The following is a 15,521-nucleotide window of genomic DNA, read 5'->3' as shown; positions in this document are numbered from 1 at the left end:
ATGGTTAAATGTAGACCGTTTTATCTAACGCGGGAGTTCACTTCCACTATTATAACTGCAGCCTATATTCCCCCGGATGCTGATGCCAAGTTTGCTATGAAAGAACTTCACGCAGCCATCAGTAAACAACAGACCGTTCACCCGGAAGCTGCGTTTATTGTTGCGGGTGATTTTAATCATTCAAATTTAAAGTCAGTGCTACCGAAATTTCACCAGCATGTTTCCTGTCACACCAGAGGAAACAAAACCTTAGACCATGTTTACACAAACATGGCTGGAGCTTACGTCGCAACACCCCTTCCCCACCTGGGACAGTCAGATCACCTTTCTTTGTTCCTCACCCCCAAATATGCACCTCTCAACAATCGCGTGAAGCCATCAGTGAAGACCATCAAGGTGTGGCCTGCGGGGGCAGATTTATCACTCCAGGAAAGGTTTCTACACACAGACTGGAGTATGTTTGCTTCTCAAGCCACCAGTGGCTCTCACACGGACATTGACTGCTACACCTCCTCTGTACTGGATTATATTAATACCACCATTGACAGTGTTACAACTCAGAAGCAGATCACCACATACCCAAATCAGAAGCCATGGATGAACGGGGAAGTGCGACTCCTGTTGAAGACACGCAATACTGCCTTCAGATCAGGAGATGCACAAGCCTATAGCACATCCAGAGCAAATCTGAAAAGGGGCATCAAAGAGGCCAAGCACTGCTACAAGCTTAAGATAGAGGGACACTTTTCCAACGCTGACCCTCGGCGCATGTGGCAGGGCATTCAGGCCATCAGTGACTACAAACCCACTCACTCCACCCCTGCAGCCACTGATGTCAACTTCCTGAACGAGCTAAATTACTTTTATGCTCGCTTTGAAAGAGACCACAGAGAAACTGCCACCAAGCTCAAATCCTCAGCTGACCACCCGCCGATCACACTCTCCTCCACAGATGTCTGCAATGCACTGAGCCGGATCAGCGCGCACAAGGCTGCTGGACCAGACAACATCCCTGGACGCGTACTCGGGGCATGTGCGGAGCAGCTCGCTGGGGTTTTTACAGACATTTTCAACCTGTCTCTTGCCCAGGCAGCTGTACCAACATGCTTTAAATGCACTTCCATTGTGCCAGTGCCAAAACACTCCAGCCCGAAGTGCCTTAACGACTACCGCCCTGTAGCACTCACACCCATTGTAATGAAGTGCTTTGAGCGGCTGGTCCTGGCACACCTAAAAGACTCTCTACCATCCACATTGGACTCACACCAGTTTGCCTACCGTAGCAATAGGAGCACAGAGGATGCAGTTTCCATGGCACTGCACTCTGTGCTCACACATCTGGACAATAAGAACACTTATGCACGCATGCTGTTTGTTGACTTCAGCTCAGCATTCAACACTGTCATCCCAACTAAGTTAATAGCCAAACTTGGAGACCTGGGCATCAACACCTCCATGTGCAACTGGATTTTGGACTTTTTGACCAACAGACCCCAGAATGTTCGATCAGGCTCCAACTGCTCCACGTCCATCACACTCAACACTGGTGTACCACAGGGCTGTGTGCTAAGCCCGTTTCTCTACTCCCTCTTCACCTCCGACTGCAAGCCTGTGTACGGATCTAATTCCATCGTCAAGTTTGCGGACGACACTACGGTGATTGGTCTCATCAGCAACAACAATGAGACTGCCTATAGGGAGGAGATCAAGCACCTGGCCACATGGTGCACTGAAAATAACCAGCTCCTCAACACCACCAAAACGAAGGAGCTCATGGTGGACTTCAGGAAAGTGTCAAGAGGCACACACGACACCATCCACATCAATGGAATGGCTGTTGAGCGTGTCTCCAGTTTCAAGTTCCTGGGGACCCACATCTCGGCGGACATGTCCTGGACAACCAACACCTCCTGCCTGGTCAAGAAGGCTCACCAGCACCTTTTCTTCCTGAGGACACTGAGGACGAATCAGCTTTCATCGACTATCCTGGTGAACTTCTATCGCTGTGCAATAGAAAGCATCCTGACCAACTGTGCTACAGTGTGGTATGGGAGCTGTTCTGTTGCAGAGCGCAAGGCACTGCAGCGGGTGGTGAAAACCGCCCAGCGCATCACTGGGACTCCACTACCTGCCATCGAGCACATCCAGAGGAAACGCTGTCTGCATCGAGCTCGCAGCATCCTTAAGGACTCCTCTCACCCAGCCCACAGACTGTTTTCTCCCCTGCCCTCCGGCAGGCGTTTCAGGTGCCTCCGGACCAGGACCAGCAGACTAAATAACAGTTTTTTCCCCAGAGCTGTCTCTTTATTAAACTCTAACCCTCATTGATCCCACTCCCCTTATATACTGATTGACTCTCCTCTCCCTCCTCACACCTGCCTCCATTTTGTTATTTGTAATACTATAATGTTCATTTGCACTGCTGACTGTTATTATAGTAACAACTGTTTACATATGCATCTTGCACTACTACCTACTTACCTTGACTGGAATATTCTCAATTTGCACTGCCAACTGTTTATTTATACAGTACCAATTGTTTACAAACTTTATTTGCACTACTTTAAATCCATTGTTATACTGCTCATCTTAGCCTAACTTATTACATATATTTATCTGTAAAACTCTGTTTATAGTAATAGCCATCTATATATTATGCTCACATTCTGTTTATAGTAACAGCCATCTGTATATATATATTCATAGCACATATTCACCTGTATACTCTGTTTATAGTAATAACCATCTGTATATTATGTTCATTGTACAGATCTATCTGTAAAAATTCTGTTTATAGTAATAGCCATCTGTATATTATATTCAGTACATATCTAGCTGTAAATTCTGTTCACAGTAATAGTTATCTGTATATTATATTCATAGGACAAATCTATCTGTAAAATTCTGTTTATAATAGTATTTAACTCTATATTTATTCAGTACATATCCATGTTCTGCACTTATGGAACCACTGTATATCCTGCACTTGCTGCTATTGCACTTCTGGTTAGACCTAAACTGCATTTCGTTGCCTTGTACCTGTACTTGTGTAATGACAATAAAGTTTAATCTAATCTAATCTAATCTATAGCCCTTTACATAAATATATATTCAGGCCTGTGTGTATATTTTGCAAATATTGTACACTGGACCAAATTCTTAATAAATAAATAAAAATAGATATATTTTTATAATATTTCTTCTTGCTTGACTTTATTTATATACGTGACCTTGAAGTAATCCAAAAGTAATAAGTTACAATACTTTCATATTATAGTACTTGGATTACGTTACTGAATACTTTTTTTATTAAGTAATTTGTAACTGTAACGGAATACATTTTTAAAGTAACCCTCCCAAGCCTGCTTTTGCGTTCATTTAATTGAATATTGTTTCTAAAATCGGATAGGCTAAGTCGAAAAATGGGTCATTTTAAAGCTTGTTAATGATTTCAATGTGTTTAAACGAGAAACAAGCCACAACAAAAAAATTGGGTGTTTTTTTGTGCATTCTCGCGGTTTTTGACGAGGTTTTGGGCTGGAAAACCTCGCTGGCACCTGGCAACCCTGCGAACAACACACGACCCTATCTGACGACTCGGCGAACGTTTCTCTTCACACGATCAGCAGCATTCATGAAACTAACAGGTCTTTTGCCCAGCTTCACGCACGAAAACGGCAGAAAATTTGTTTTAACACTCACTTCAACAACCTTGTTCACATAAACAAACACTCACCCTGGTTTCACACCGCAAGCGTCAGCGGCGCGTGAGCAGCGCGTATTTTTTTCGCCGTCCATGTTAATCAATGAGTGCATTCACACCGGGAGCAGGAGCAGCGCGTAACCCCTCATTTACACTGCACACGTCTGTGGTGCATTACGTCTGCGACAAGGTTTTATTCCGTCCTCCACGCGGTGCCAACTCACACCAATAGCATTTCAGAAGCAGAGCGACTGGATGCGCGAGACCACGAGATTTGCCTGTCCGGTGGTTTTTCTTGATTTTGGGGTTTCTACCATACAGTCTATGGTTTCTACCAAGGATATTGGTGTGTGATACGTTTGGGAGTTTGCACAGGGTGTTTATTTTGAATTTGACAATGTTTCTTTTACTTTCATTTTGTATTTCCGGTGCGACTTGGACGCGCGTCCGTCAAAAATCCCATACAGAAATGTAATATATGTCAATATATGTAAATTACATATATAATGTTAGTGCCCATGTATGTCTGCTGCATATATGAGAATATATGCAAAATTCATATATGTAAAACACATACACATATATGAAACATATATTTAGAAATATAGCAAAAATGGCCGTTTTCATGTAAGTGCCATATATTTTCCCGTATATGCACATAAATGTGAAATATATGTAAGGCGCATATATGTATACATGCATATAAGGCGCATATATGTATACATGCATATATGGCGCATATATGTATACATGCATATATGACGCATATATGTATACATGCATATATGACGCATATATGTATACATGCATATATGTACTTATTTCTATAGTACATACTTTCACATATATTAGGGATACAAATCTTATATCTGAATGCCTTGAAATTAAATGCCTATAGTTGGAGATTGTCTATTGTGTGAATACCAAATATAGTATTTTAATACAATAATGCAGTGTTTTCTTTGTCATTTTTGACAAATACATCCACAAAGTACCATAACCATATGCCACAGCTTTAAAAATGCATCAGTATCACATGCATGTACACTGTAAAACTTTTCACTGTAAATTTACAGTAAAATACTGGCAGCTGGGTTGCCATCCACATACTGTATTTTTACAACACTACTACAGTAAACAACATTTACAGTACTCCACTGTAATTACCAATTATACAACATTTTACATTATTAAACTTGTCGACAGCAATAAATTGTATTTTTACAGGGAATACTGCTTTTATTATTACATAATTAAAATATTATACTTTAAGGTTTCATAAGAGTAGTCACACTAGGAAAAAGAAAACAAAATTTTCTGGGTTTTAAAACATTTATTTAGTTAAAATGCCATCTGTGAACATGTTGGCTGAATTACTTTTTAAACATAAAATGCAATTTTAACACTTAACAACAAACAGGTTATAGTTAGCACTTAATTAAAGGAATAGTTCACCCAAAAATTTTAATTAGCACATGATTTACTCACCCTCAAGTCATCCTAGGTCTATATGACATTCTTCTTTCAGACGAATACAATCAGAGTTCTATTAAAAAAATGTCCTGGCTCTTCCAAGCTTTATAACGACAGTGAAATGCTGTTTCTTTTTTGAAGTCCATAAAAGTGCAAACGAAATCCCATTTCAAAGTCTGCAAGGTTTTGCAGAAGTGAGGACACCTGTAGGCTTACAGTGGTGTTCTTGTTTTGCACAACTTGGCCAGTTTTCTTTGAAGTTACTTGTCCTTTCTTTGTTTTTGATCCACGTTCAGGATTGATGTCAAGAAAGCATCTAAAAGGCAGAAAAAAAAATAGAACAATTAAATATTATTAACTGAGTGTATATATTTTGACAAAGAGAGACAGCACAAAAGCTGTCTAAAACTGAACAACATGAAAAAAAAAAAATGCAATGTTGGATGTTGTGATCAATAACTGATATTTTTTCTGCCCTGGTAAAATACATCAACTCAATGTGTCTGTTTACATGCAACACTGCCAACTAACTACATTTTTGGAAGTGGGGTTGCCAGATTTAAAGTTTTATTCTACAACTTTTGTCTACTCATCACCCAGCTCATTAACAATATCATCCCCTCATCAGGTCCATCAGAGTATCAGTGGAAAGGCAGTCTTTAGACTCTCCGTTTATATAGAGCACACACTGCCAGAATCCAGCCCAAACATTTGTGACAGAAATAATTTAACTTAATTGCAAGCCTTGCAATGTTTATTGCATATATGATAACATGATTTACCAGACTAAAATGCATGTTTGCACCCAAAAATTTTAATTCTGTCATTATTACTCACCCTCAAGACTTTTGTTCATCTTCGGGACACAAATGAAGATATTTTTGATGAAATCCGATAGTTTTGTCCTTCCATTGATAACAATATCATTGCAACTGTCAAAGCCCAGAAAATTGGTAAAAACATTGGTAAATATATAGCTACAGTGGTTCAACCTAAATATTATGAAGCAGGGTTTCTGCACATTTTTTAAAGTCAAATTTAAGGCTTTTTAAGACCTTTTTAAGACCCGAAGAAATCAAAATTAATACCATGCATTAGGGGTGTGCAATATTGACAAAATATGTCTCGATCGATATTTTCAAAGTTTTCTTGATAATAATTAGATAACATTTTACTGATTGTGTTTCTGTGCTTGGTGCCATGGCTGGTTTAGGCCTGTTGACAGCTGACTGACAAAGATATTCATATTTTTCATATTATATGCAGTGGTCAGTTTACAGCACTGACAGAAATTAAAAAAATTTATTAAGGGGTAATATTTGCCACCTTAAATTGATTTCAAGGGGCATTTTCACCTATATATGGACATTTGTAGATGTTTCAACAAGATATCTTTCACATCTACTGCAGTCAGATTCACCCGTGTTCACGCTGAAGGAATCACTCACATGGCTGGGCACTTGTATGACACATCAAGGATATTAAGAGGCTAAAAGCAGGTTTAAAACTTGCCCCATTGAAGTCAACAGGGTGCACATTTTAAAAAGAGGATAACACGGTGTAGGCAACACCGATTTTTGTCGTTGTTCTCTGTATTGGCAGCACTCCAAATTTACAAAAAAATGAGCTCAATGTTAAAATTGACCGGAGTTCTCCTTTAAGGTTGCACTAGTTACATGGATTATTTAAACAATGTTTTTAAAAGCTTTCTGGGCCTTAAAAGTTGCAAAGACGTTGCTGTCTATGGGTGGTTCAGAAACCTCTCAGATTTCATCAAAAATATCTTAATTTGTGTTCTGAAGATGAACGAAGGTCTTACAGGTTTGGAACGTAATTAATGACAGAATTTTCACTAATCCTTCAACTGAAAACAACTTGCACTGACATATCTTAAAATATATGACTGCCACTGTTTTATCTCAAGATGCACACCAGTAATGTATTTTTTTTTGATGATACATTATTATAAAAGCTGCTTAAATACCCTAATTTTATTAAGGCCTAGACCTGGCTTAAGCTAAGCCCAAACCAGGGCCATATTGTTCATACCAGTAGTCAGCTTAATGAATACTGTCAAGTCAAGGTTAGTGACACAATTCAGTCTAATATATATTATATATATATATATATATATATATATGAATGGCAAATATGCCAATGACTAACCTCAGAACAAACTCAGGGTGCTGCCTCTTCCTGGTACTGCCTCTTCCTGGTGCTGCAAGCTGAACTCACAGGAGGAGGCAAACAGCGCTGCCAGGCCAGTGATGAAGTCAGGCTGTGATCCTTCACACACACCTTGACCTTCCAAACTTAATATCCAGCACTGGTTGCTTAGAGATTGACCTGTAATGGAATAAAAAAATAAATAATATTAATAATTAAAATAACTACTGTGGGTTCCACTGTGGTTCGATGTAGTTGTCTATTCATAGTTCTATGAATTACATTTTTCAACTAAAAATTAAAATTGGTTAGAATGCTAGAATGCACTGGCATATAATTATGTTTGTTTTAAGCATAAACTCAGTTAATTTTGACTTATTCTTTCAGAAAACAAGACAATTTTTACGTGTCTATTAAATGCTTCTTCATGTAAGAATTGTAGATATCTGGACTGGAAACAAAATAAAAACACTAATTAAGAAAAACATATTTTGCAGTGGGGTGAGTAAATGATGGCTTTTCATTTTAGGTTTCATCTACCCCTTTAATGTTTACATACCAGGAAATAAGTCGTGGACTTTCTGGCAAATGTAGATTGCTGGACATCAGCGATGCAAATTCCTGAAACAATTTTTAAAAAGGACAGCACAACCTTGATCAACAGAACCAAAACATAAAACATATTACAGATTAATGAGATTTGCTTAATAATCTCTACTTATCTGCTTGAAGGATAACACCGTCTAACTTCTTTGAATTAGGGAGTAGTTGTAGGACCATGGGATGGCAATCAGGAATAGGCCCACTACATTTGAAAACAACATTAGGAACATGGATTTTCATGTGCTAGCAAAATTCTGACAACGATTCAAAAGCACGATCACAGACCTGACAGAATTTGACAGCATTTTTTTTTACCACATAGACTATAACTGTAACACTACTTAAAAGCACTTACATTAACAATGGCCATCAGATTACAAAGCCTAAAACGAAAAAAATATATATCAAATGCACGTCATGCAAATAGCATGGTAAAGGTTGCCTATTATATGAAATGTCGAAGTTAACGTTACTTGGTAAACAGGTGAACAGAGTCAGTGAATTGCTTGCGCGACCACGGTAGTAAACCGCGTTCATAAAATCAAACCAAATAACGTTACGTGAAAACAATGTAGAAATGCGAACGCAAAAAAAGATAAATAATAACTTATATATTGGCTTCCCAGCTAACACAAATACGTGACTGTTACGTAACTGCAACGTAATCTGGTGACCAAACTTTCGTCGTGGCGACGTAACTAGTTACGTTGTGGCAACCGGAAAAGTGAAATTCCTGGATTCGTTGTCACGACGTAACTTTGTAACGTTGTCAGTTAGTAACGGCGACGTCGTGGCAACGTTGTGGATCGGCAGTCGTAATTGGTAACCAGTTGGTCATTTTAGTTTTTAATAATATGGGCGGACATGCAGTGGCTTAATTTAACTTGTCCTCATTGGCCCAAAACGATTTTAGAGACTTTTTCAACGACATATGAATGATACAGACTCAAAATTTGGTTAATTCAGTTCATTTACTATAGAACAAGACACAGACAGCAAAAACAGTATGCAAACAGGTAATACATTTAAATTAACAAGGTTTTCCCCAAAAGCTTGAACATCGAACTACTCCTACACGTCTTCATTTTGGTGGCCCTAATAACAAAGCAAGAACAAGAAAAGAAAAATGCTAGAAAAAAGAACAGTTGAGTGTTTTCCCATTTAACATTTAAATACACAAAGCAATTAGCACTTGTTGTGAGATCTGATATTATCTCATCTCCTGATTAGCTTCATAGTAACCAAAGTTATCTAGAATAGCCTTGTGCTGTCAGGTCAGGTTTACAAAGATAGTCTCCCTCGGCTTGTCTAATATATATCAGCAAATCTAGGAATATAATAACCTTACTGTGAAACAATACATTTCTACAAGTACGAGCCTATGGACCAAAAGTTATGCTTACCTTCCAGCAGTATCTTGTCCAAGGGCTTCTTGAAGAATAATCAATAGTGTAAACTCTAATTATAATGCTCTGTTGCTATTATTATAGAACTGTCTTGTGATGAGCTGAAATACGAATAAACGGTACTTGTCTTTATAAAATAAAATGTATTTATACAAAGGATTAAAATACTGGTTATACAATAAAAAGATGTGTAGCAAATCAACAAAAGATTACAGGTTATAATACTTTCAGCTCTATCCAATTCCAGGGCAGTCCTGTGAATGGATTCACAAAGGCTAAATACCTTATATGCAGTTTAAGCAATATATGAATAACTTGTTCTCGTCCGAGTATGTCAAGTTATAAATTTCAGCAGAGCAATTATCAATGAAGAGTCTAAATAATCTGAAGATATATTGATTCTCTCCAGGGCTGCACCGACATCAAAATCAAAAAAGCACTCACTCATACAAAAGCACCCATATATATAGGAACGTTTTGGTTACATCAGTTCCTCTGCCTACGCTAGGGTTTTTTCCCATAAGAAGTAAAACCATGTGACTTAGTAAATCATATGACAATGTGAACATGTGACATATATAACTCATGAAACAATGTGACATATTTAGTACTACATTGTATTACCTCTTGGAAGCTGTGTTTACATTGTGTTCACCATAAGTGTGCATTCATTTCAGCATTCTTTCTACCTTTCCTTCCTTTCCCTCTTGGAAATCTTTGTGTATGTGTTCTGGAGTATAGGTCTGGAAATGGAGATGTATTTGATAGTGCATTAACCATTCCAGCATCAATCCGTACACCCCCGCTTGCAGTATCAACCACATTTTCATTTCGATAATCATCTACAGAAAAGTCATCCAAAGAGTCAAGGCTAACATTGAACACATAAACGCTGGGTAAGACAAAATCAACGCAGCACTCGTGGAAACGAAATTTTGTTTCAGATTCTCTTACAAAAAATCCAATAACTAGCAGACTACCATGCTTTGTCGACAAGCTATTCATGGTCTGACAATACCATCTTCTGCTCACTGGCATCCACCGAAATGAGTCTCGGCTCCTTGGAGCCTGGTCCAGTTTCCTGAGATCTTCCGGATACAGGGCTATTTCGTGGCCACTTCTCGCCAAGCCCTCGTCCAATCTTCTTGCTGTCCACCAGAATCTCGTGATTCTTTCCAGCACTTCCTATTGGATCAATGACAATTTTATAAGTCACCCTTCCATTGAACTGTATCTGTTTCGTACAGAAACCAGGAACTAGGAGACCTTTCCATAGGTAACTCTGAATGTCGACACAGCATGTAGTTCCAGTTACTTTTTCTCTATTGCCAATTAATAGCTCCGAGGCTTCATTAATGCCTACAACGAGCCATTTCATTGCAATGATAAATCTCATTGCCTCATTCGTTAGGTAATGAGTGCGGCCTGGTTTTGTAAAATTGCCCCCACCGTCACAAAAGGTAAAACTTTTCATTTCAGCCATGCAGTAACCTTCAGCAATTATACATTCTGCACAAAAGTATTTAAACTCATTAACACCCCGTTTAAAAGCTTTGATTCTCAAAGGGTAACATGCAAACTTAAGACAATGATCACATTTTCTTCTCAGACCATGCCATAAGGAATTTTTCTTGTAGGTCCGATCCGTCGTGACCTATGAAATGACACAAAATAACACAAACAATAACCCCCTTCTCTTTTTTTTTTCTATTTACCCAGTAATAAAGGCAACACCCATACAATTAAAGGATAAGAGAGAAATAAAAAAGAAGAAAAAACAAAAAAATCATCATACATTTTAAAGCCCTTTCAGAGAATTGACTACTAGCTCTGCGCTCTGCATTTTCATCTTTCAATAATCATGTATTTTCAAAACAAAATGAAGAATGATAGATAGAGAAAAAATATATAATCTCGTTCCACTCTTTTTTTTTTTTTTTTCGTGGATCGTTTAGGTTTCCAATACAACCCTATTAAAATCCGTTTTGAAAACAAGAAAAGAAAGAGAAACAAAACTTAAATCAAAAGAAAATTCTTTTTATTTATTTTTTTTTTATTTTTTTTTGGATCGTCTTACTATAGCAAACACTTGTTCCGAAACAGTGGGCCCCCTGTCTCGCAACAAGCGTGGCCACGAAACATAACGAATCCATGTCAACCGTAATAAATTTACTTATCAAGGGAGAAGAAAAAAAAAATAAATAAGGAAAAAAAATTCACTATAGAAATCACCTATATTAATGAATGTTTCCTTTCTCGTGTAACCATCCAAATCAATTGAAATCAACATAATACTTCAAGCAATTCAAATATCAAAATGAACAACAAAATCAAATACGATATTTCTCCTCATAAGATATATAATTTGTCCATCTTAACCGTTTTGATATCAAACAGTCAGCAAAATTCAATTTACTAATCTGTCCAATAATTTAAACAAATTACTGTAGTCGTTTATCCCAACCAAAATGGCTAAGAAGAATAATTTCGGCTCGTTACAGATCCTGGAACATGCCGAAATTATTAATACTATAAAATACAATACTGCCAGCTTAATCACCACTGGTCTTAAGATTGTATTTCTCCTATAACTAATGATGAATAACAAAAGATAGGTCAGGCACGCTAGGCCAATACCCACAAATTTGATCCAAATCATTTTAATATAGCACTGTGTCAATTTGTACACAGTAGTAGCAAAGGAAAATGTAATCACGATTATTATTCCTTCGCCCCCAAAAAGATTAACATAACGTTTACTACGGAGTAATTGTGACACCAGAATTAGAACCAATGAAAAATCATTTAAGACATTATATAAAATCAGACTCAAAATCATTAAAATTGTTTGCTGTTTAAATTGAACGGTTAAAATTCCTGTTACCCAATAGGAGATCAACCATACATTTACTGATAATATACTCACAATTTCTTTTGGTGAATCTCCACATTTCCAAGTGGAGTTAGTCTGATTCGATGCCATGTCACAATTACTACCGTGAGTTCAAATTTAGGTTTGGTATAGGATCGCTCAAGCCACCCTTAGACCGTCAAATCCTTGATGTATAAAGAGCCCCGAAACCAACACGCCCTTCCATAACTTTCTCGGACTTCCCCTTTCCTGCTTCGTTTACAACTCATTCTGAGTCTGAAACGTCGCGGGGGATCAGTTTCTTCCTCATCTCACCAGATTTCCTCTTTGAAAGCCTAGTGCAAACCACACCTAATTTGGCAAATTTAACAAACATTACAACTATCACTATAATTACAAATACAATAGCTAGGCCAATTGCAACTATCTTGATGTAATATCCGTATTCCCCAATTAAGTCCCAAACAGATACAGCAAATTCCTTAATATTATCTGCTACCCATAAAATGGCCTTCTTTTGAATTTTCCAATACACTGTAAATAGATCTCCATTTCTCGGTTTAATTACCTGATTAACAAAGTCCGCGAAAAAAACCCAATGTGGGCCAATAGAAACCCCTTCCAAAAAATCGTTTACAGGATAAAAGAAGCCCCCTAATTCATATTCGTTATTTACTAGGGAAGATAAAGCACATTTATCCATTACTTGATTTCGTGCAATCATCAACAACGGAGCTGCACCTGTTACTGCGCTGATGTCACCCCAGTGCCTTCCTTCGCTACTAACAGTGATCTGTCCCGCTTTTACTAAATCTTTAAAAGTGCAAAAGATCTTTTCATCACTATTCAACCAGGTCTCCTCTGGATGGAATAGTGATCCCGGTGTCTTAATTCTCCAGTTATTGAACATTTCCGCTGTACAATACTGCTTTTTACCCGGATACCAGATATATTTAGTTTCTCCGTTATGTTTATATTCAAACTTTCCTAAACCAAAATTCCACACGTTCGATCTAATCTTCTCACGGTCTTTTGTATCATGATCAGGCTGTAAACTATGTCGTGAGAATGGTGCCGCAGGTTTAATATCGAATTTATTCGAAGCCATCAACACCTTATAGTCGATCCTTCTACCACGCCGATGCTCAGCCGGTCTCATCATTGGTAGATAATATTTACTACTCCAGTAACCGTGAATGAAGTTATGAGTTTTCAATCCTTTATTATCATTTGTTCTGTAATAAATTCTAATAGGAAAAATATCTCCATTTGCATGTGGAATAGGCTTTCTCCAAGTTACCGTGCGATTTGTTATCTTATCTAAACCCATAGCTACTGGAAACACATCCCAAATTCTGTTCTGAAAATTGGAAAGCCCAATCCAACGCAGTGTCCCCTTATTGCCTGCATCGCTGTGATTACCCCAAATTCCCTGATTTGTGTTCGTCACACGCAGAGGTCTGTCAAAACCCATGCAATACAGCACAATAGCAGATCGATATTGTTGGTCAGTAACATTATTCAGGATGTAATCCATTATGCCAGAATACTTTGCAAGCTCTAACGAAATTCCCGGTCTCGGAGCATAAGCTAAAGTCAGAGGATGAAGCCTGCTTCCCCCCACCCCGTTTCTCCACAAGGTGGCGTTAAAGGACCACGTCGTACGCTCATTTTCTGCTTTAACCATCTCATTACTCTGGTCCTGTAAGGCCATCCAGTCATGCCATAATCTGATAATATTAATGCCATGTCTTTCAAATTCCTCATTGTCCCACACGTTATTGCTATCTCTAAATAACAAACCCACGCTTTAGTCTTGCCATATTCTGAAGAGCAGTGAGTGCCTGCATCATACCATAATTGATCTTTACTTTCAGAACCCAGAAATTTATTTCTCTTTAAGTATGGACAATTCAAATGACTCTCACACATTTTAATGGGCATGGCCAGAAATTCACACGTCACCCACTCTAATTCCACATAGGCCGGTTTAGGTCTATTTTTAAACACTCCCAATATTAAAACATACGGTTTTAAGTTTATTGGCCAGTAACCTTTCTGTATCGGATTGTCATAATCGATGTTATTCCATGTATTAGACGTGAGCCTATATCCGTTGCCCAGCGAGGCTGACCTGCCACTACGCCTCTTAACAGGTTTTACTTTCCCTATGTCCATAGGCACCCCTTGTTCCTCTTCCTGACGACCCAGCCAGTTATACTTAACAAGAGTAGTTATCTGTTTATTTAGACAGTTCCACCTGTCTTCCTGTGAAATCTTCAACATTGGGCTGCCCCAAATCCTATATGTACGAAAACTGGACGTCAAATTTGTGATATCTGAAAGATTATATGAAAGGCCTGATAATTTCACGTGCGTTCCATTAAAACCCTTCAGTCTAGTCCATCTCCTCCTTAATTTTCCACTTATTTCAAGATCGCCGTATAATTTTGGTGCCTCAGCGGCATTAACCCGCTTAGTACCGTTGCAATTCCAAAATGATTTGTCTATGTCCTCTATCATTCTTTTGAACATGTCTCTTAACATGCTAGAACCGTATTTTACACCCCCTATTTTCACAGATTGTTTATAACAAATTTTTCTTACAATTTTATTAGCTATGGAACAAGATGCCACGATCTTGTCATTTCTTTTATCCTCTACAGTTATTCCTGCGCCTATTATAATCAATGTCACTAATAAAACTGTGAACAGTGCCGACAGGAAGAGGCACAATTCTTTACGGTTTCGTTTCAGCTTCTGGAACTTCCTCTTTCGTATGTTTCCTGTCCTCCCCATCTCCTTTGTCTGTGAAAACAAGAAAAACAAGAGATACAGATCACCTACTCTTTCCCTAGCTGTTTTCTAAACCATTTTTCTAACTTTCTTTTAAAGCTAGACTTTTTAACTACTGTCCTAGTGAACTTAATACCTTCAATTGATCTTCCTATTCCCAAATAATCAGTAGTAGTGGTCAGAAATGCCTTAATCTCCCACACTTCACTCTTCTCACCTGGACCAAGTTTAATCTTGATCCTGTCTGTCCCTGCATATATTTGCTGAGATCGTGCTCTAACAGTCAACGATGTTTCATTAACATAGAAACTGTAATCTCTTGGCATGTAAATAGGATGTTCTTCTTGGAAAGACATGTCCTCCATTATAGCTACAAACAAATCTTTAAGAGTTTTGTCTTCATACGATCCGTTCGTATTATGTAACAGTTTATGATCATCATCATAGACCCCATCTCTAATTACCTTTTTCCACAGGTCTAGGTTGGTAATCCTGGATAATA

The 15,521-nt window shown here is 38.0% G+C and overlaps 1 long non-coding RNA gene across 1 annotated transcript; it reads right to left on the bottom strand.

The window, feature by feature from the left end:
* Window positions 1-4,613: 4,613 nt before the first annotated feature.
* Window positions 4,614-8,451, bottom strand: LOC309494086. The gene is made up of 4 exons (XR_014204221.1): window positions 8,301-8,451; window positions 7,902-8,147; window positions 7,343-7,522; window positions 4,614-5,492 (listed from the first exon to the last, which is right to left on the bottom strand). It is a non-coding gene; the product is annotated as an uncharacterized lncRNA (long non-coding RNA).
* Between the last annotated feature and the right edge of the window lie 7,070 nt (window positions 8,452-15,521).

Source organism: Leuciscus leuciscus, assembly GCF_965113295.1.
Source record: "Leuciscus leuciscus genome assembly, chromosome: 3".
Classification (NCBI taxonomy): Eukaryota; Metazoa; Chordata; class Actinopteri; order Cypriniformes; family Leuciscidae; genus Leuciscus; species Leuciscus leuciscus.
This window is presented reverse-complemented; position numbering and strand designations above follow the sequence as displayed.